We start from the raw sequence: 24404 nt of genomic DNA, 5'->3' as shown, positions 1-24404 counted from the left end.
CCCCCAATTCCGGAAGCTTAAGACTTTTCACCTAGTAAGAAACGGATAAGAATAATTATATTACTTCTGAGTTCAAATCCTATTAGTGTCAACTTTGGTTTTTATTCTTCGAGGACCGATGAAATAAATACCAGTCGTGTACTATAGTCGATTATGTACTTCATTCTCAAATTTGTAGTATCGTGCCAATATAAAACAATTTAACGCCTCAATATATATATATATATGTGTGTGTGTGTGTATGTATATATATATATATATATATGTACATATATATATGTATATATACATAGATAGATAGATAGATAGATAGATAGACACACACACTCGTTTATTTCTAGCAAGATGTTTTGCCTTAATGACAAATAAAGAAACCATTGACTGCTTCAGGGTCGAATTCGTCTTTCATCCGACTGGTCGATCAATCAACACTTACCACTAATAATATATAATGATGAATTCAACTGTCTTGCAAATATTGGCATTGTGCTTTCAACTGAAAGAAATTCATAATCTTCTAGTTGTTTTTCTTTGTCATTTTTCCTTTTTTTTGTCTCTATATTCTTTGCCCTTATTTCTGGTTTATTATTTTTTAAGTACTTCTTTTTATAATTACAAATAATTATTTTTGGAGAGGCGGAAACGGTGGAACGTTAGACTAAATTCCTACCAGTCAAGTACTGAGGTCGATTTGATTGACTGTATCCCTTCCCCCATAAATTTCTTGATCTTGTGCCAATTTCAGAAATAATCATCATTCTTTATCTTTATTATTTTCTTTGTAAATGGTGTTCACGCTTTTCTTTAGTATTGTTCATTTTCCTCTTTTCAACACTATTTTATAATTCTTGAATCTACAATGTATCGTTTTTTTTTGTTAATGATATACGCCTCTAAAGTAGATAAAAATCGGTGAATGTCATATTTATGTCAAAAGAAAATCCTTAATTTTTTCACTATCGTTTATTTATTCGGATTAGACATTAAGATTATATATATGTATGTATATTATATATATAGAGTGCTTAGAGAAGGGAAAAAGTAAGAACTACACTGTTCATGCATTTCCCAATATAACTAAAGTGAAATTATTTTGGGTAGGAATCAAAATTGCATATCAGACTCGACCATTCGTAATAATTATTATTACGTGACTAAAACTGTTCTATCCTATTATATATATACATATATATATATATATATATATATATATATATATATATATATATATATATATATATATATATACACACACACACACGCACGGTTATTATCATTAAATTGTTCTTCAGAAAGGCATAAACGTTACACATTCTCATGCTTTTTTCCTCTCTTTATTAGTCTGTGGCATTGTACCTTGGCATATGAAACTATCTATTACTATTATTATATATAGAGAGCAGTATATCTTCTTTCTATCTCTCTTCTTCCTACCACATGGGTGAAAGAGAATGCAAGCTCGTTCCTGGAGGTTCTGTTTTTATTTTTTTCCTCTTACGGTGATTTATTATGCTTCATTGTTTGTTTATTGCAGTTTTATTATTTATTATTACTATTAGCAATTACGATTATATGTATATATTTTTTCTCTTGTTATTTTGCTGTTATTATTATTATTATTATTATTATTATTATTTCCAATACATTCCATCGTCTCCTCGAGATTTGACCACAGATGGATGATCCTCTTCCCCCTGTAGAGACAAAATGCCTGTAGAGTTCTATTCTATATATGTGTATGGTTGTGTATGTATGTGCATATATGTGTGTGTGTATTTGCGTAAAAATTATGCGTGTGTGCATATATATATATATATATATATATATATATATATATACGCACATATGTGTGTGTGCGTATTCCGTGTACGTGAGGTAGAGAGGGAAACCCTTCGATCCTGGCATTGTAATGACAATCGGTAGCAAAACTCATCTCTTCCAACACGTCTTTTTTCTTAATGGGAATTGCTGCAAGTACGTTTTGTGCATTATAATCTGTTCTGATATAGATATATATATATATATATATATATATATATATATATATATATATATATATATATATATACACACACACACACACACACACACACACACACACACACACACACACACACACACACACACACACACACACACACACACACACATATATATGATTATAATTATCATAACCATTAACAAGCTGATCATAGCTCTTCTTCACCCCTATCTATTTATTTGTCTTGCCAATATATCAAAAAATATATTATTATTATTAATTATATATCCTTACTTTTGTATTCATTTGTCGTTCATTCTGTCTTTTGTATTAATCAGTCTCTACACAAGTAAAATATACAGCTACCACCTCGTCGCCTCTTCCCCATCTCTATTTTGGTATATAACAACTGATTCCATTCTCGTAAATGTCGTAAAATTTAATCTTTTAATAAATAGGGTGGTGCAAAAACTACAGCAAAAATAGAACACTTATCCTAGTATGTATATGCATGTATATCCATGTGTGTATATACATCTATGCATGCATGTTTGTGTAGCTATATACATTTGTGTGTATATATGTATGTATATGATTATATATATATATATTTATATGTTTGCTGAATATCAATGGGAGAGGAACTTAATTTCGCGCGTGTAATAGTATTAAATATCAATTTGTGATGGTTGTATGTTTTAAAATACATGTGTATGTACATTTGATATATACAGGTGTGTGGCTGTGTGTTTGTGTGTCTTGGAAGACTAAGACATTACAGTGAAGTTGCATTATTGTAGTCATTATTTGCTTTTAAACACAAACACATTGTTGTATAGTTTATTTTGATTTAATATTTTTTCAAAGTATATATTATGTATTATTCTCTCGTCATACATTTACGATCTGGTACTTGGTTGTGTGTGTGTGTGTGTGTGTGTGGCGCGCGTGTGTGAGATGAAATGTTATTTCTTTATCATTTTCTGTGGAAATAATCTGTGCTCAAAAATTATGTCAAAGTAGTATGGTGTTTCCTCGTCGGAGATAATGAAGGAAACTATACGCGATTACTTGACAGCTAGAAATAGCAGCTAAACCTCATTCAGATCACATCTTACTGCTCTTAATTAAAGAAGGATACAGTGCATCTAGGTTATCTAATGTCATGGTGAAATACAGGAGAGGCACGACTGGAACGCCTTTGATCATTGGTCTGCTGAATCGGACCTGGCTTGGGGTTAAACGAACAACTGTACTGAGAAAGTAGTACGCTCTTAAGCCTTTTCCAAGATACATATTAATTAACTGCTGCCATATATGGAATAGTAATACAGCCACTTAGGGTCATTGCTGTTTATTCTCACTTCTCCTATCCAAAAGGAAAGCCATCTGCCTCATGACATCCAAGTCTTTCGAGATCGCTTTCTCCACCTCCATCCCACCCGCGGCTCTATCTACTTACCACCCTTTGTCTTTCTTTTATGGTTATTATTACAGCATCTGCTCCATAGAATCTCTCCCCTCCTCCTTATAATCCCCACCATGCCGTCTATAAACTTATCTTCTCCACCACCACCAGCATATTCTGCATTTTGCATCTTTTATTCCCCCACCCGTCCTCCCATCCACTCTTCCGACCTGTCTTTCTCCACTGTATACTTGATAGCGATATCTGATCTGCTGTAGCATGGCTTCACTTTGAAAAACTGCCCTTCTCCCGCCCTAGGCATCCACAGGCAGTCCACACATATCGTCCCTATCATCAACACAACTGCAATACCAAGTTAAAGAATACCATGTCAAACTAACCTATATTATACCTATATATGTCTGCTTAGAGATCAGACATCAATTTGAAATATCTGCCTGTTCATATCTTGAATTTTGGGTAATTACAGAAAGAAAATTAGAAATGAAAAGTGTGTGTGTGTGTGTGTGTGTGTGTGTGTGTGTGTGTGTGTGTGTGTGTGTGTGTGTGTGTGTGTGTGTGTGTGTGTGTGTGTGTGTGTGTGTGTGTGTGTGTGTGTGTGTGTGTGTGTGTGTGTGTGTGTGTGTGTGTGTGTGTGTGTGTGCGCGCGCGCGCGCATGCAAAGTGTGAATCTGGACATACATTTAATCAAATCCCTGCTGAATGTATTTCTCTGTGTGTCTGTATATTCATTGATAGATGTGTTGCTTAGCACAACCAGCAAACATCACTGAGTTGTGTGAACTGTAATGTCTATGAAAGAAAAAAATATTTTTTGTATTTTTGAAGATATCTTAAAATAAGCTTCCCTTCCACCTTATTTGCCCATACCACGCTTTCATTAGAGCATAATATATTTTATTCACTTATTTATTTCTCATCATGTTTTTTCATAACCCTGTAGGAATAAAGAGAAAGAAAGAAAGAGAGAGTAATAGAAACAAACTAAGATATCTTCTGAATTGTTTACATTGCTATTCCGTGAACCAGTTTCAATCTCTGCTGTAGCACTGACATTACAAATGCTCTTGTGAAGAGGATGATTAGTTTGTTTCCCTCTGTAGGGGTTCTTCTATAGTCACCTGTTCTGGAATGAAAGCAGTGAAACGCCTTCAGAGTCTTTGGAGATACTTCTTATCCGAAGAATGATTTTGTCCAAATCACCAGAATTCAGCTTTTTTCACATTGCACAAATTTATTCATCTGTTCAACAATTTCCATTAACTCTTCATCAGTTCGTCAGACTCTTATTGTTTTTATATATATATATATATATATATATATATATATATATATATATATATATATATATATATATATATATATATATACAGGTGCAGGTATTACTGTGTGGTAAGAAGTTTGCTTCCAAACCACATTGTTTTGGGTTCAGTCCTACTGTGTAGCAACTTGAAAATGTCTTGTACTGTAGCCCCAGCTGACCAAAGCTGTGTGGGTGGATTTCCTAGATGGAAGCTTAAACGAAAATGTTGACGAGCTGGCAGAAGCGTTAGCACGCTGGGCGAAATGCTTAGCAGTATTTCGCCTGCCGCTACGTTCTGAGTTCAAATTCCGCCGAGGTCGACTTTGCCTTTCATCCTTTTGGGGTCGATTAAATAAGTACCAGTTGCGCACTGGGGTCGATATAATCGACTTAATCCGTTTGTCTGTCCTTGTTTGTCCCCTCTGTGTGTAGCCCCTTGTGAGCAGTAAAGAAATAGGAAACTTAAAGAAGCCTATTGTGTGGCGATATGCCATGCTTGAGAAGACTTGTCAAGCCAAGTGAAAGTGCAGTTGTGGTCAATGCCAGTGTCACATAACTGGTACCCATGCCAATGGCATGTAAGAAGTACTTATTACGCTCTTCGAGTGTAATACATTTAGGAAGGACATCCAGCCATAGAAGCCATACCAAATCAGATTGGAACCTGGTGCAGCTCTCCGGCTTACCAGTTTCAGTCAAACTGTTTAACCCATGCCAGCATGGAAAGCAGATGCTAAATGATGATAATGATGATATATATATGAATATGTATTTATATTTATATATATGTGTGTGTGTGTGTATTTATATATATATATATTTGTATTTATATATATATATATATGTATTTATATATATATATATATGTATATGTATTTATATATATGTATGTATATATATATATAATGTGTGTTATTACTATCTCCTTGCCAAGACATCATGTGCTAGATGTGACCCTCATTGTTACAGATGTAAGTAAGCAAGTGTCACTGTCAAACCAGTGGTGTCCTTCATTTCCAATGTTCTGCAAAAACGTGTCTGGTCATGGGGGAAATATTACCTTACTTGGAAACTGATGAGAGTTGGTGACAGGTGGGACATACAGCTGTAGAAAATCCATTTCAACAAATTCCATCTTCCCCATGCCAGCATGAGTGGATGTTAAAACAATGATGATATATATTATTGAATGATCATGAATTATGTAATCAACTTCATTAGCTTCCTCTGAGCTGTTTCTGTAGAACATTGGAAATGAATAACACTACTTGTATGACAGTAATACTCATTTGCAACTATTATGCTGTGTCAAACAAGATAGAAACAGACACATACACACATTGTCATCACTATATTGCGTGTCCATGTTCCATATTGGATACTTTGACAAGATCTCATGGGCCTCGGACTGCATCGTGTTCCAGTGTCTATTTGGCACGGCTTCTACAATTGGATACCCTTCCTAATGTAAACCACTTCACAGTGTGTACTAGGTTGGTTTTTTTTATTTGTTGTGCCACCAGCATTATGTATATAAAATGCCAAATTGCAAAATTATAGGGACATAAACAAAACACTGGATATCAAGCGATGGTAGCTGGGGGCAAACACACACACACGCACACACAAATATATATGAATGATGGTCTTTAACACAGTTTTCGTCTTCCAAATTCACTCAAACTTCATTGGTTTGTCTGGAGCTATAGCAGAAACCCAATGTACTATGGAATAGAACTGAACCCAAAACTATGTGGTTGCAGAGCAAGCTTGTTAACCACAGAGCCATTTCTGCACCTATAGGCAGCTGAATAGAACCACACTTACAAAAGAGAAGAAATGGTAATCTATATATATAAAAATGAGAATGTGTGTCTGTCTGTCTGGCAGTTTGTCTGTCTGTCTGTCTGTCTGTCTGTCTGTCTGTCTGTCTGTCTGTCTGTGTGTGTGTGTGTGTGTGTGTGTGTGTTTCCCTAAAACTCGACAACTACACAACCAATTTCATTCAAATTTTACACGTGCCTTACTTAGGGTCTCGGTTGTGTTTTAGTCCAAAAAAATGTTTTAACTTCTTGCATAGTTCGAGCCCACAGCAACATAATATCTCCTCCACTATTTAAGTATTACGTGTCAAAAGTGAAACAAAAACACTCATGTCAAATACTTTCACTTTAAAAATGAAACTATTCCACTAACTGAAACAATCACATTTCGATACTGTAATGACAGATACTTTCACTTTAATGGTTTCAGAGAGAGAGATGTATATGTATACATATAGATGTATATGTACACGTATATGTATAGATATATATAGAAATATAGATCTATATGCATACATGTATATGTATACATATGTGTAGATGTATATATAGATGTACATGTAATATGTACACATATATACACATATATACATGCATACAGATATCTATACATATATACACTCACACAAACGCACACATTAGTCATTTGTTTTTTTTTATCCAAAACTACGTAAAAAGTACTGAATGGATCTTTATGAAATTTAGAAATTATATTCTATGCATAACGGCCATAACCACCATGAAAATTCATATATTTTTGATGTTGATGAAATTTTAACCATACAGATTACACACAAATAAAGTAATATTTCTAAAATTTCTTCTTAGAAGTCACAAAGACCCATTCATGGGGACTTCACACCCACAATTTAGTCATTTTTTCCTAAGTAAAGACGAATACAGTTGTACTATTGGAACCTATAGGGTCACCCGAACATAACAGATGAGCATTATTTGTAATTCAACGGTACAACAGTGTAAGACTATCTTTTCAGATATACTTACATTGTGATTTCTGCAGTGTGGTGCATAGATTGTCAAGAAAATGAGACGCATCTTTGCCTCCACTTTTTATTATCACTGGGTCACACATAGTCCCCAGTTGGTAACATTGATTTCAAGGCCTTCCCAGATGAGTGACTGGTTGTTCTAAGACATTTATTGATTGTAAATTTTTTCTGCAGTTACCTATCGGTATAGTGGTCATTTGCAAACTCCAGAAGCGACACTTTCATTTCTCTTTACTCCAAACGTCACGCGTTGTTATTTCAATTGGGTCATGCCCTTCCAATTGCTATAGATCCGTAATGCATCTTACAGCTGTGCCTGTCACCTGTATGGTGAGGAATCCTACATCGGGGTGTAGTAACGACTAGGCTAGGGCAGCTTACTGATTATCGTGATCATTCGTATTTTGGTTTCCTGTAGCTTTGCTCTCTTTTACAAACCAAGTGAACATACATTTCCTATTTCAAAGAAATTCAAACAATACATATTACACCCAAGTTAAAAACATTCCCAACAATTCAACTTCTCTGATTGACATTAACACACCCACCCCCAATAGGGGCCTTAACTTCTACATTTTTCAGCTCCAAGAGCTCCATTCTTCATGAGCAAAATCCTTTTTACAGGATCCATAACACTAGAATTTTCGAATATGAGCATAAATATCAGATATATAAAGATGAGAATATGTGTCTGTGTGAATCCATAAAACTCGAGAACTACACAACCAATGTCATTTGAAATTAACACATGCCTTACTTAGGGTCCATGTAGTGTCGTAGGCCAAAACAATTTTTAACTTCTTGCATAGTTCGAGCCCACACCAATATCATATCTCCTCCACTATTTCAGTATTATGTGTCAAAAGTGAAACAATAACACCTCTCTACTGTAATGTCAGATACTTTCACTTTCACACTGAAACTATTCCACTATTTCAGTATTACATTTCAAAAGTGAAACAATAACATGTCGCTACTGTAATTTCAAATACTTTCACTTTAATACTTTCAATTTCATACTGAAACTATTAAAGTGAAACTATACTCTCACATATATACAGGTATACTATAAGACCAAAGTTAAAAACATTCCCCACAATTCAACTTCTCTGGTTGAAATTAACACACCCACCCCCAATAGGGGCCTTCATTCTCATATTTTAGAGTTCCATGAGCTCCATTTTTCAGGAGCAAAATCCTTTTTACAGGTTCCAGAAGACTGAAATTTTGGAATATGTGCATAAAGATTAATAGTATGGGATACATGTCTCATGATTAGAATTTTTTTAGGGTGTGTAAAGAGGGAAAGAACCCTCATGTGCAATTTTGATGAAATTCGAATCATATCTATTCCAGTTCCTTACAGGAAATATAAGAGAAAAGTCTCATCCTTCAATTGCATGTAACACAGGCAACGCCGGGTATCTCTGCTCGTATACTATATAGTAGAAGACATTTGTCCAAGGTGCCTCATGGTGAGACTGAAACGAAAACCACATGGCTGCAAAGTGAACCTCTTAACCTCACAGCCATACCTGACCCCTTTTTTTCTTTTTTTTGTTAAGATTACAAACTAGTCATTCAATAATATTACCATACTCAGAAACCACACCCGATTGAAAACAGCTGATGCCATATTCTTCTATTTAGAATCCTCCCCACCTTGAACATACATATCATGCCTGAACAATTTGAAATCCACAAACCTTTCAAGTGGAGGCACATGGTGTAGTGGTTAGGGTGTTGAACTCACAATCGTAAGATTGTGGTTTTGATTCCTGGACCAGGTGATGCATTGTGTTCTTGAGCAAAGCACTTCATTTCGCATTGCTCCAGTCCACTCAGCTGTAGAAATGAGTTCAGCCTTGAGAGGGATGGGCTCCACCAGGTTTTCTCGTCCTAGATATGTTGCATGGCTGCAGTGCCCCAACAACTCCCAAGAGGTTAAGGGACTTGTCAATTGTCAAAAACCATTCAAGTGATTACTTGGTAATGATGGATGCTTTACCTAATAATTAAAGGGGGTTTCTTGGATATGCAATATACTTACAGTTGATTTGTACTTAAAAAGCTGATTAAAGGTTTTGTTCAACTTAGATTCAATCACTAATGTAGCTAGAGGAGGCAAGTAGGGGGTGGTCCACCCCAGGCGGTACCACTTTTGGGTCTGCTGTAAGCAATATGTATTTTTTGTGGGGGCCCAGGAGTGGTAAACTGAAGGGCTGCCCCAGGCGGCACACACTCTAGCTATGCTAGCGGATTCAATCAGCAATTGTTCAAATGCAGATGTACGGTTGTATTATCATTAACTTAGATATCATCACAGTCTCACAGGCATAGCTGTGTGGCTAAGGGGCTTGCTTCCCAACCTTATGGTTCTGGATTCAGTCCTCTGCCTGACACCTTGGGCGAGTATCTTCTACTGTACCCCCACCCCCCACCCCAGGCCGACCAAAGTCTTGTAAGTGAATTTGGTAAATGGAATCTGAAAGAAACCCACTATATGCTTGTGTGTACCCTTGTCTAGACATTACATGATGGTTGTAAGTGAACATCATCACCATACAGGCATGTTTTTCACAGAAGAGTGGAAATGGACAACTTTGCCTGTATGGCGATGATGTTCACACACACACATACTCATTACACAAGAATAGCTATAAGTGTCTGCAGAATTATGCAAGCTGAGGACACATGAAGAGTACAACAATAAAACACAAAGTTTTAATATCCATGTGATCAATGCAAACAATTTTTGTTTGAGTATGTGTGTGTGTTTGCAAGCATTCATGCATGGATTACTATAATTGACTTGAAGCATTGCAATGTGTAAATGATATAAATATTTTTAAAAAGACTTTTAAGCAATGCGATTGAGAAGGTGGACAAGATATATAAGGTGATACCAATAAAGACAAGGACAAGATATTCTTTTCTACTGTAGGCACAAGGCCAGTCGATTAGATTGACCCCAGTAAACACCTAGTACTTAATTTATCGACCCTGAAGGGATGAAAGGTAAAGTCACTAAGCATTTCGCTCAGTGTGCTAAAGTTTCTGCCAGCTTGCTGCCTTCAAAGACAAGATATTGTATCACCCAGCAGAGGTTGTTTACTGCTTCTGTTATATTTTGGGGAAACTACCCTTTATCAAATATAAGATAGAAAATAATCCAAGCGATCAGAAAGAAAAAAATGTTAGTATCAACACCAGTAAAAAGGTGTTATTATCGGCATCTGATCTCTTGGATTATTTCCTATCTCATATTTGATAAAGCAGAGCTTTCCTGAAATGTTATGGAAGAAATAAACAACCAATGTAAGGTGATACAATATTTTGTCTCTATATGTTTTACCTAACTTCTCACCTGCATTTCTTAAAGATCTTCTTCAAAATATTTATGTAATTGTGTGTGTGTGTGTGTGTGTACATATATACCAGGTTTCTTTCAGTTTCCGTCTACCAAATCCTTTTAGAAGGTCATGGTCAGCCTGGGGCTGTAGTTGAAGACACTCACCCCATGGTGCTGCATAGTAGGACTGATCTCAAAACCACTTGATTGCAAAGCCAAATTTTCCTAATTAGACAATCTGAAAAAAAAAATACATTATTTAAGGCAAAACATAGGTTAAAGACACATGAAGAATGCTTATCCCATTGTTATATTTTTAACCTGTCAACACCTGGCACTAAAACACTGCCCACTTAGTTAAGGGGGCTTTTTCCATTTACCTTTGTCCTATTCTTTTCTCAGCTTTCACATTATTTGGTGACATCATTAGTACCTGTGGCATGTAAGAAAAACAAGAAAATAAAAAAAAAAAACAGTACATAGTGTAAAGTAGTTGCCATTAGGAAAGGCATCCAGCTATAAAAACCATACCAAAGTTAATATTGGAGTTCAGCATGGCTCTGGAGCTCACTGGATCCTGCCAAACTCTCCAACTCTGTCAGCATGGAAACCAGATGTTAAAAGATGATGATGATGATGATGATGATGATGATGATGATGATGATGAAACTCATACTCACTGAGTATTGCAGTTTTTTCTATGTAAGCTAGTTTTCATAAAGCTCTAGAATTTTTTTCTTTTTTCAGAATGCCACTGCAATTACCACTGGCTTCCTTTCATTAGATTAACTGTGTACTATGATGAAAATGATCTAAATAAATGTTAGAAATCTGTTAATATTTTGGCTATAATTTTACAGCTCAGTGCCTCTCTCTATGCTCAATGAGTTTTTTATTGTTGCCAACTCTATAAACTGTCGACCCTAACTTAGAACCAGGTCAGTCTAGGTATGTTGTATATCAGTTTTATTTCAAAATAGATGTTGGTTTGTAGCTCCATATCAGCTCTAATCAGGCAGTCCTATAGTTTATTCCACTAGGGACTTGCTTTCTTGAAATCTAAATCTCACTCAAAGATGAAAAAAATTTTCATGATAATGTTAATTAAATTTGTGGCAATAATTGTATATTTAGAAATGTGGCTGATAAAACAGTGAACATGGTTCTAAATTGATGTGCACTGCAAAATGATTGAAGCTGCTAAGAGATCCTGCAACTGTTAATGAATGAGTCTTGTTGCAAAGCAGTTGAGGTCTTAAGAAAAAGGATTCTGTACTTACCCCCAAACACAGAAGTGCACACATGCATGTGTGTGTGTGTGTGTGTGTGTGTGTTGACATTATTATAAGAATTTATAAGCTTTCAGGGAACATGAAATAATTCTTTTTGGAATGGTGAATCTTGAAGCAGATAAAGCTATAAATAATAGGATGCACATATTTGGTTAAAAAATCCTTTGATAGCTTCATCTGCTTTAAGATTCATTGTTCCAGAAAAGAATTATATGTTTCTGTGTATGTGAGTGTATATATCATCATCGTCGTTTAACGTCCGCTTTCCATGCTAGCATGAGTTGGACAATTTGACTGACGACTGGTGAAACCAGATGGCTACACCAGGCTCCAATCTGATTTGGCAGAGTTTCTACAGCTGGATGCCCTTCCTAACGCCAACCACTCAGAGAGTGTAGTGGGTGCTTTTACGTGCCACCGGCACGAAGGCCAGTCAGGCGGTACTGGCAATGGCCATGCTCAAAATGGTGTATTTTATGTGCCACCCGCACAAGAGCCAGTCCAGGGGCACTGGCAACAATCTCGCTCGAAAGTCCTTACACATGCCACGGGCACAAGTGTCAGAAAGGCGATGCTGGGCACAGGTGCCATCATGATTTCGCTTTCGCTTGCCCCAATAAGTCTTCGTAAGCTGAGTTTCGTTTCCAATGAAGGAGAAGACGTTGGCATGGGTGCCAGTCATCGAATTTAACTCAATTTCGATTTCACTTGCCTCAACAGGTCTTCACAAGTGGGGTTTAGTGTCCAATGAAGGAAGGTACGCATAAGTGGACTGGCTGATATATATATATATATATATATATATATAATCAGTTATGACTGTGTAGTTAAGAAGCTCACTTCCCAACCATTAGTCTTGGTTTCAGACCCTCTGTGCAGTAACTTGAGTAAGTATCTTCTACTATAGTCCCAGGCTGACCAAAGCCTTGCGAGTGGATTTGTTAGATGGAAACTGAAAGAATCCTCTGTGTGTGTTTGTGTGTATGTGTGCCCTTGTCTTGACATCATGTGATAGTTATAAATGAGTATTACTGTCATACTAGAAATGTTGTTTGTTTCTAGTCTTGGTGAAAAACATGCCTGGCCATGGGGAATATTACCTTGCTTGGGAACAGGGTGGGCATCTGGCCATAGAAAATCTGTTTCAGCAAATTCTGTCTCACCCATTCAAACTTGGGAAAGTAGACATTAAATGATGATTATGATAGTATATATATTTTTGGTATGTACAGTATGGCTAACAAGTTTAAAAGTTTGCTTTGCAACCCATGATGTTCTTAGTTCAATCTTACTGCATAGCGTCTTTTGCAAAGGTTATTTTCTATAGCCTATCTTGTAAATGAAATTGCACAAGCAAAAACTGTATGGAAGCTTCTTGTGGATTGTACCTGTAATTCAAAGAGTATAACCAGTAAGAGTGCATGTGTTTATAGATTGCTCAGCTGTTTACCTGCTAATTTAGAAGTAGGTAATTCAGTTTATTGAATGACCAAATCCTCATTGTCATATGATTGAGATCCACCAACATTACTACCACTATATATATATATATATATATATATATGACATTTCTTTCCAACATCTACCCCAACAAATCAACAAATGGTAACTACTTCATACAGAGCCATATGGTTAAGGAGTTCATTTGCAATCACATTTATGTCTAGATGGTTGTTGTAGTTATTGTATGATCAGTTGAAATGTTGTAAGTAAAAGTGAAGTATACGGAATCTTGGGTGGCACACCTAATCTGTCACCCAGTTTAATGCCTGCACATGGCCCATGTCACAAACATTCAGAACATGTCTTTAATCTGAAGATAACTTATTTCTCATTTCCAACCAGTTTTGAAGGCTCTGGTAAAGGTCATGGCTACTGCTTTCCTCTTATTAAGGCCTGACAAAAAAAATGTTAATGAAGATATTTGCAGTTGCATACGCATCTAAAAACAATGTAGATACTTCCGTGACCCTAAAATGATTGTAAAGGCCATTGTTTAGCTTTAGTTTCACAAAATTAAATTAATGAGAAATAAATCTTTCTTTAATGATTCGGTATCTATTTTTGACAGCTAAGTGTCTAGAGGAAATGTAGGCTAATGTATTCTGTTTAGAGGATTTTTAGTCGCCACTTATGAGCAAATAATTGCTCGTATATATATACTTGTTTATGTGCAACTACAAAGCCCTCTGGACATTACTAAGGGAAACAAACAACAGGTACCTACCATCAGGTAGTGAATGGTGAGGAAGGATAGAGTAGACTAGGTTACAACCCTTGCAGTACATGATGATGGTGGTGGTAGTGGTGGTGGTTGACAGTGGTAGCAGGACAGTCTAAAAAAAAAAAACTAAAAATTTTTTGTCCCATAAATCAAATCAGGTTTTTAATGTCAGAATTACATTTTACTCTGTGACTGTTTGAGTGTAGTCATTGTATGGTCAATGTTGGATTTCATCAAGCAGATTTGGTATGGGACAATTCGAATGAACCTTTGTTGATAATTCCAACAAAACTGAACATGATAGATTTGATCGTGATTTTAGTTCTAGTGCACTCTGCATGTTCAGGGAACATTGTTGTGGCAAGTGGAGAAGTATCTTAAAGCCATATTCTTGGGTTATGGGAGGTAAGAGAATGAATTGGATGCTAGAATTGCAGATTCTGGTGTAGTGGCATGCCAGATTCAGCATTCAGTCTTCAAAAGAGGAGAGGTTTGTAAAAAGCCCAACTTGCTATCTTCAATTTAATTTTCATGCCTGTCTTCAGCTATGGTCATGCTATGGTAATGACTGAAAGTGTAGAATTGTGAAAACAAGCAGCTGAAATGGAGATCCTCTGAAGAATTTCTGGAGTGCACAGCTCAGAGATCAGGAAGTCTCCAGGTCAAGCCACTACTTCTCTGTCATAGGAAAGGATTGCAAGACAAATTCTTCAAGCCAAGTCAACCAGCAAGAAACCCAGGGATAGACCAAGAGCAAGATGGTTGGATAATAGCTATTGTCTCAGTTGGTCATGCTTGAGAATCCAGCAGATAAGTATAATGATGTTTGCTTCTGATAAAATCCAATGGAGGAAGTACCTGAGGACTCTACCCCAACAGCCCACCCAGGAATAGTGGGCAATAGAAGTAGATGGATGGAGTGACATATCTAGGTATGTTCCAAGATTCTATTTTCATAATCCACCTTTGATTCCTCTGAGTTGAAGTTCTCAGCTTGTTGTGGGAGCTGGCATAGCTGTGTGGTGAAGTTTGTTCTGCAGCTATGTGGTTCCTGGTTCCATCCCACTATGCAGCACCTTGGGCAAGTGTCTTTTATCATAATCTCAGGTTTGACTGAGACTTGTGAATGAAATTTGGTTGACGAAAAAATAAATTTATGGATGCCTTTTGAAATATTGGATGTTTTTAGCAGAGCCCATTCCTTCCACTTGTTTCAATCATTGGACTGTAGCCATGCAGGGGCATCATCAAGAAGAATTTTAGTTGAATAAATTGACCCCAGTACTTATTTTTAAAGCCTGACACTTTTTCTATTGGTCTCTTTTGCTGAACCACTAGGTTGTGGGGACAGAAACAAACCAATACCAGTTGTCAAGTGGTAGTGGGGCACAAACAAACGTACACACACACACACACATATAGATGGTAAGTTTCTTTCAGTTTCTGTCTACCAGATTCACTCATAAGGCATTTGTCAGCCCAAAGCTCTAATGGAAGATACTTGCCCAAGGTGCCATGCATTAGGACTGAAGTCAAAACCATGTATTTGAAAAGCAATTTTCTTACCACACAGCCACACATGCTAAGTTTGCAAATATGAATTTGTATGACATGAGAAGACAAAACTCTGGCTGCATCAAATAAAGCCAAGGTGAACTGACAGGATTTTCATCTCACTACAGCATGCAGACTTATCCAATATTTAGCTGATGTTTGTTTCACTACATTTTTTTCTTATGGTAACCCTAACAGTAATGTTGTGATGGATTTTTTCCAGTTGAAATTTAGTTTACGCAACTTGTGTAATGAGAATTCAGTAAATATTTTAATTAAAATATGAACACATTGAAGCAGGTAGCTTCAAGTGGGTTAGTAAATGGGTCAAACAGATGACTATCAGAAGGGTTAATTATATAAACAAGATTGGCTCTCTACTACTAATTTTTTTGTTCTAATTTTTGAATCCGGCATATCACGCATTTTATGTTATTGCAACATCTAAGATGGATATCTTTTTTAATTGGAAGATTTGGCTGTTATAATAGCAGATTAAGTGGTGATGAGTAAATGTCTCCTTGTTGGATTTTGTTAATCTCTTGATTAACTCTTGAAATATACAGCAACTACAGCACTAATGATAGCATGGGGGAAAATTTGTTTTTTTAATTGATTAGTCAGAGAGTAAGACAGTGCTTGTAATCCTTTGCAGGGCCTCCAAGACAGGTGGGAAGGAAAGAGGGGGAGGAGGGTATCCTAACATAGATGATTACAGCAGAGTAGACTCTGCTAAAGGGGCCCAAAGTACCAGGTGGTAGGATAAAATCAGGTGACAGATTAAATCTGTCACCCAAGTAGACCATGGTGAGATTTGAAATCAGAATGCAAAAGGCTGGAACAAACACTGTAAGCATCGAATAAATGGTGAAGTTGACCTCATTAGAATTTGAATTCACAGTGTAGAAAGCTGGACCAAATACCATAGGGCATTCACGGAACACCCTAATGACTCTACCAATTCAGCAGTCAGTGGTTCAATAAACTGTAGAGTACAACATGGTGCTATGGCTACTGTAGTTCTTTAATGACAGTGGTAATTTTCAAAAGAGTGCTTTCTGCATGAAAAAACATAATTAAGTGTTGGTTATTTCTTTGTTTTAGCCATTGCAGTTAAGGCCACTCCCAATACTATATTTATTTTATATTTGAAATATTTGATAACCTTTTTGGAGGAAATTATCAAGTAACCCTAATAGAGATGTAACTGCAGTCTCAAGTCCTAGGACTCAGAGAGTTGGTTACCTAGTTTTCAATGACATAAAAGTGGCTGAGATCACAAGATACTCCCTGAACAGGACACCAGTTCATCACAGGCTTACTCATTTACAGCTGTGTGGAATGGAGCAGTGAAATGAAATGTTTCTCTCATGAAAACAACACACTACCTAGTTCAGGCATCAAGAATATGATCTTTCAGTTGTGAATGGAACACCCTAGCCACTAGGCCACACACCATCACTGTTAATAAACATGAATGTCCAGAATTCATCGAACAGGGCCATCACATTGTGTAGAATGGGAAGACAGTTTGGACTGAATACTTCACATCATCTAGATCTGTGCTTTATGGCACTCAAAGTGGTAGTTTGTGGACCAGTGATGGTCCATGAGCCATCAGCTGCCGGTACACGGTGAGTTTCCAGAAAAGAAAGAAACATTATAAGATGCTTATAAAAAGCTTATGTAATATTGTATTATTTGTTTACAAGATAAATATAAGATTTAAAAAATTGTCAACTTTTATATTCATTACATATATCGATTCTGGTATAAATTAATATTACTAAGAAATATTACTGGTCCCTGGCACATAGGAAAAAAATCTGCCTGTACTCCACATCAGATAGTTTGAGAAGCATTGCTTTATGGGACTGAGTTCAGTCTATACTCAAGCCAATTTTTTTTTTCTCTTTCAGCTTTCAATATTGACAATTAGTAGAACAAGTATTTATAATGAATTGCAAACAAGTAACTTTTTTAGATTCTATCTGATAGTTACAGCTCATCTGGTCAACCAAGAACTGCTAGATTACTGGTCTATATCCCATCAAGAGTGACGCTCATGCTCTCTAGCTACATGTGTGTGTGTGTGTGTGTGTATGTGTAGGTACACCCAAATGAAAAATACAGCTTAGTGCTGATTGACTAGTGTTTGGCAAGCTTACTGTTTTGAGCTTCATACCATCTGTAGGCTGTCTTCATTTATATGTCTGTTTTCCCATGCTTGCATGGCTTAGATGAATATATTATTGAGTTACTGTTTTACAGCTGGATGCCTTTCTTGTTGCTAACCCATACATTTTTCCTGTAATTAGACATATTTTTCATGGAAGAATAGAAATGAACAATCTTGCTTGTATGATGATGATTTACAAATATCACATGATATCTAAACAAGATACACACAGATGCACACATGCACACACACACACACATGCATATATATATACATATAAGACAAGGCATAAATAATGATCATTAAATATTTTTCTTTATTGTAGAAAAATATGCAATAACCATTCTTTATGTCTTATCTTGCATATCACTCTATGTCAAAACTAGTATAACTGAAACACAACCATGGATTTACAATATGGAATGGTATTGAAATATAACCTTGGACCCTGCCACAAGAATACTAAGTCCTTTACTATTTTAAACAATACTGTTAGCTTGGTGTACTAACAGAGAGCTTATAAGGTATTTTACCTGGATTGATAATACCTCCCACATGTGAATTGTCAATTTTGTTTCCTCTGTCTTCCTTTTCTCTTGGACTATCCTCTGTCTCCTGTTTCTGAAGAAGAGCTTTGCTCGCAATGTAAAACTACCTTTCTTTCCTTCCCTGAGTGTGTCTGTTAATACTTTACATGTACCACGTCCTCACATTGTTGTTTTTTTTTTTATTTACTATATATATATATATATATATATATATATATATATATATATATATATATATATATATATATATATATATATATATATATATATATATATATATATATATATATATATATATATATATATATATATATATATATATATATATATATATATATATATATATATATATATATATATATATATATATATATATATATATATATATATATATATATATATATATATATATATATATATATATTTATAGGCGCAGGAGTGGCTGTGTGGTAAGTAGCTTGCTTACCAACCACATGGTCCCAGGTTCAGTCCCACTGCGTGGCACCTTGGGCAAGTGTCTTCTACTATAGCCTCAGGCTGACCAAATCCTTATGGGTGGATTTGGTAGATGGAAACTTGAAGAAGCCTGTCGTATATGTATACCGCACAGTTATACTAATGGGTACATCATTATTCATATATACACTGTGTCCTACATTATTAGGCAAATCAACGTTCTCTCAATAATATAAATGTATATTCGTTCTAAACCAGTTGTTTTCCCATTGACTGTTGCACACATTTTGTTAAAATAAATCAAATCTGCACAGATGAAAACAAACAGCAGCCATTATTGTGTTGCAGCAACATTTCTGCTGTCCCAAATTATTAGGCAGGTGCCCAATTTAAGTGTCATCATGGGTCAGAAATGTGATCTTACCTCAAATGAGAAGTCTACCATTGTGTCAGAGCTTGGAAAAGGTAAAACAACCATAGAAATATCAAAAATACTGGGAAGAGATCACCAAACAGTGAAGAAATTTGTGCAGTCACCTATTTCTATCCATTTAAGGACAAATAAGGCTAAGTTGAGGGTTGCTTCAAATTGTACTTGTCAATGTGAAAACGGAAGTTGTGCAGAATCCATATCTGACAAGTAGAGAAGTCTTCAAACCTTGTGGCAGGGAAGACTTATCAAAAACTACTAGGTGTTGCCTCTTGAAGCAGGTAGCCAGGCATATTAAGCCTGTTACAAGGCCCCCTCTGAAGGCTGTTCATAAGCAGAAGAGACTGAAATGGGCAGAAGAATACATGAAGATTGATTTTTCAACAGTTCTGTTCACTGACGAATGCCGTGCTACTTTTCACAGACCAGATGGCTGGAGTAAAGGTTGGGTATCAATCAGTGGGAACTGTCCTCATCGTTTGAGACACCAACAGGGGGGAGGTGGAGTCATGTTTTGGGCTGGCATCATTGGTAGTATGATGGTTGGGCCATAGAAAGTCCCAGATGGCATTAAGATGCCATTATAAACATATGTTACTTTTTAAAGGACACTTTCCAATCATGGTTCAAAAAGCAAAAATTTTCATTCAAGAGAAAGCCGGTTGTCATGCAAGATAATGCCCTGTCTCATGCAGCAAAGCATTCTAAGGAATACCTGCAGCAAATTGGCTTCTCTGGAGGTTGTCTGATGGAGTGACGACCTTATTTCCCTGACTCAAATCCAATTGAAAATCTGTGGCGTGTCCTGAAGATGCGTGTTTACCTAGATGGATGGCAGTTTTCAAATAAAGTTGCCCTCTGGGATGCTATTGTAGATGCTGCTCAAAGTGTGACATAAGAGAATATCATCACCTTGACAAATTCAATGGATCATCGCATAAGGAAGATTATTGCATGTGGAGGATCATACATCAAACATTAGGAGCTGTATGACATGATAATCCCATGATTAGTTTCATTCAAACATATTATGTTTACCATTAAGTCCTTTATGAATAATTTTTTTGTTAAACCTTTACTGTTGAATTAAATACATGTTTGTTCTAACACAATTATCATTTTTATTATACATGCCTAATAATTTGGGACGGTGAAAATGTTGCCCAATCACAAAAGTGCTGCCATTTGTTGGCGTCTGCAGATCCAATTTATTTTAACAGAATGTATGCAGATAGGTTTTGCCAGCAGTCAGTGAGAAAACAACTGGTTTTGAATGAATATACATTTATTTATTGAGAGAACGTTGATTTCCCTAATAATGTGGGACACAGTGTATATGTGATTATAGATATACCCATAGACTACACTTCAGAATATTTCATCACAGGTTAAAACACCAGACTCTACTATAAACAGCAAATAGTTTCATAATGTTGTCACAAACAATATATGTGATAGATGATATAGTGTCTCTTATGCAACTAAACACAGATTATGAAACAGTTGTCAACTAAATAATAAGATAAACATCTATTTGTTCACTTCACTTATCTTATCTGGTTAATTTTTATACATAATCTCCACCATTGCAGTTCCTGGATTTTCAGAACAATGGTGATGTTACATCTTGATAGCCATGTACCAGATAGGGAGCTTACTGTAAGCTCTGTTTAATTCTTTGGATCCACAAGAGAGAGAGAGAGAGAGAGAGAGAGAGAGCTTCTTTGTCTATCAAATTCACTCACAAGGCTTTAGTTGACCCAGGGCAATAGCAGAAGACTCTTACTCAAGGTGCTATGTAATGGAACTGAACCTAAAACCATATGGTTGGGAAACAGCCATACCTATGCCTGTATCATACAGCTAATTTTCTCTCACTACATTGGTAAGATTTGGCACAGAACCCAATCTTAGCACTGTGAAATTATGAAGTACTCATTTTTACAGTGCTTCTGCTCCTTACATTATTTCACCCCAAATTGGCAGTAAGCTGGCAGAATCATTAGAACCTTGGAAAAATTGGCTTCTTTTTTGTATTTGTTTCTTCGACTCTTTACATTCTAAGTCAAACTTTGTTGAAGTCAACTTTACCCTTCATCTCTTCTGTGTTGATATAATAAGGAACCAGTTTATTATTGGGTTTGCTGGTATTGACTAACTTCCTCCCCTCAGAACTGTGGTCTTGTGCCTAAGTTAGAAACTGTTATTTAGTCCCTGATTTGTCCCGATTGAGCAAACCTCTGATCAAAGGCATTCTGGTCTTGGCAGTTCTGTTTATTTTCTCTTGGCATGTCTGTGTGGTTTGTGATTAAGAAGCTTGCTTTGAAAGCTTGCACTTTCAGGTTCAGTCCCACTATATGGCACAGGCCTGGACAGACCAATGCCTTGTGAGGGAATTTGGTAGACAGTAACTGTGAAAGCCCATCGTGTATGTCTATATATATATGTGTGTGTGTGTGTCTTTGCTCCCTCAACACCGTTTATTAACCAGTGCTGGTTTGTTTACATCCAAGTTAAGCAAAATAGACTGGTGCAATAGATACCACATTTAAATAGAAAAGTAAGTAATGGGGTTGATTTGTTTAACTGAAACCCTTCAAGGTTGTACCCCAGCATTACTGCAGTTCAGTGACTGAAACAAGTAAAAGAAAGTAGGATATGTATAATTTGAGGAAAAACTGGCTACTATTCCTAGCAGATTGCATGACCATGTGGGAGGCTCTTCATTGGCTCTGTGATAGCTTGGTAAATTTGTCATTTGAGAGAGGAAACGCCTTTACTATGGATGTTATGCAGTGATCATGAAAGGGTTTGAACAGTTGATACTTTGATTGATTATTGGACAGCCTGGTGACTTCTAGCTATCTGCATGCAGTCCATTGTCTTATTGCTTTAACCACTAAGCTACCCAAACAAACTTTTGTTGGGGGAAGAAGGCTTTTGTGCATTTGAACAACTGCAAAAAAAGCTTCCATCACTATCACATTCTGATCACATTTCCACCACTGCTACTACTGCTGCTACTACTGCTGCTACTACTACTACTACTGCTACTACTACTACTACTGCTGCTACTACTACTACTACTACTACTACTACTACTACTACTGCTACTGCAACCACCACTGCTACAACTACTACTACTACCACCATCACCACCATTGCTACTACTACTACAGCCATTGTTTTGCTACAACACCCATCGTTCCACCATCTCTCTGCTTCTAACCTTCATTATTAACTATATGACTATCACCACTTTCACATCACCACCCACCAACCACCACCACCACCATCTTCCTCCTCAACCTGTAAACTGGTAAGAATCTCAAATGGCAATATATTCTTTGGCCTACAGTAAATTGGGATTTTTTTTTTTTTTTTCTGTCTTTTTGGCAGAGAAATGGGTATTGCAGTGGTTGTTGTGGTGGCGATGGCAGCAGCAGCATTGGTAGTGGTTCTTGTTGTGGTTGTGGTGCTGGTGATGGTGGAAGCAGTGGTGGTAGTGATGGTAATAGCGGTGGCTGTGGTGGTGGTGGTGCTGGTGGTGGCAGTTGCCATGGAGGTGTTGATTTGTGGAAAATTGGCAAGTCTTTATAGGAATTATATGAAATGGTTAAACAGATGCTGTTGGAATTTTTGAAGGAATTCCATCTTTTGGTAATCAGTAGGGTGGGGGTGGGGAAGCCACTATATGTGTGCATATTATGCTTCTATATGTGTGCATATGTATATAGTTTTTTTTTTTTTGCTTGTTTGTTTCTGCTTTTTTTGTGATATCTTTAGATAATAACAGTAGATGGTGACGGGGTGGAGGAGCATTATTCATAGCTAAATTTTGCTGAACATACCAACAAAAGTGAGAAGTATAATGCTTATGTTGATAGTTATGTGTGTATATATTCTTTTTCTTCTCCTTCACTTCATCTCCTATTATATTTATTATTGCTAATGTTATCATATGTATATATATATGCATGTCTATATATATATATATATATATATATATATATATATATATAGACACACACACACATAGCTCCTTTATGTGTATATAAGAAGCAAAATATATGTATGTAAATAGTTCCTTTATATCTTTATATGTATATGCAAAAATTATATATATATATATATATACACCAATAAAATGAAGGAGGTTGATAAAAAGCACTTGACTGAAATAAGTCCAGGGATTGGTATGAGTGACTAAAATGCTTGAAAGTAACTTAGAGCAGGAAAGGCAGCAGCATTTATGGCTATTTTCAGAATCTCTTAAGTCTGTAGGGTGGAAATTATCCCCAACCTGGAGATACTAACCTAAAAGCTTACAACAAAGTAGATCCAGCTAAAGCTACCGAGAGACCATGTAGTGTTTTTAATCCTGGTACAGGATTAAGCCTCATGGATGTCTGTCCTTTGTGGAGATTACTTTATGGAAACCATTGACATAAGGTATCTGGTTTCTTTTATCTTTTACTTGTTGCAGTTATTAGACTGTGGCCATGCTGGAGCACCACCTTGAAGAGTTTTAGTCGAAGAAATCAACTACATGACTTATTTTTTTAAGCCTGTACTTACTCTACCAGTCACTTTTCCCACACTGCTAAGTTACAGCGAGGTAAACTCACCAACACTGGCTGTCAAGTGGTGGTGAGGGGACAAACAGCGACACAAAGACACACATTTATTTATTTATTTATGTGTTTCAGCCAAGTGGCTGCGGTCATGCTGGTGCACATATATATATTTATACAACAAGCTTCTTTCAGTTTCTGTCTACTAAATCCACTCACAAGGTTTTGGCCGAAGATAGTTTCCCAAGG

At 36.3% G+C, this 24404-nt stretch overlaps 1 protein-coding gene across 5 annotated transcripts in view; it reads left to right on the top strand.

The window, feature by feature from the left end:
• Nucleotides 1-24404, top strand: part of LOC106874067 (uncharacterized) — a 64049-nt gene that overhangs the window by 1626 nt on the left and 38019 nt on the right. Inside the window, exon 1 of one of the 5 annotated variants that reach the window (XM_089362662.1) lies at nt 1291-1499. The exons of 2 other annotated variants lie outside the window; for them this stretch is intronic. The gene's annotated coding sequence lies outside the window, so the exon portion shown is untranslated. Of the gene's footprint in view, nt 1-1290; nt 1500-24404 lie in introns of those variants that run through there. 2 more of the 5 variants (XM_089362664.1, XM_089362663.1) reach the window with 2 other exon arrangements.

Source organism: Octopus bimaculoides, chromosome 14, assembly GCF_046866305.1.
Source record: "Octopus bimaculoides isolate indiv1 chromosome 14, ASM4686630v1, whole genome shotgun sequence".
NCBI classification, from domain to species: domain Eukaryota; kingdom Metazoa; phylum Mollusca; class Cephalopoda; order Octopoda; family Octopodidae; genus Octopus; species Octopus bimaculoides.
This window is presented reverse-complemented; position numbering and strand designations above follow the sequence as displayed.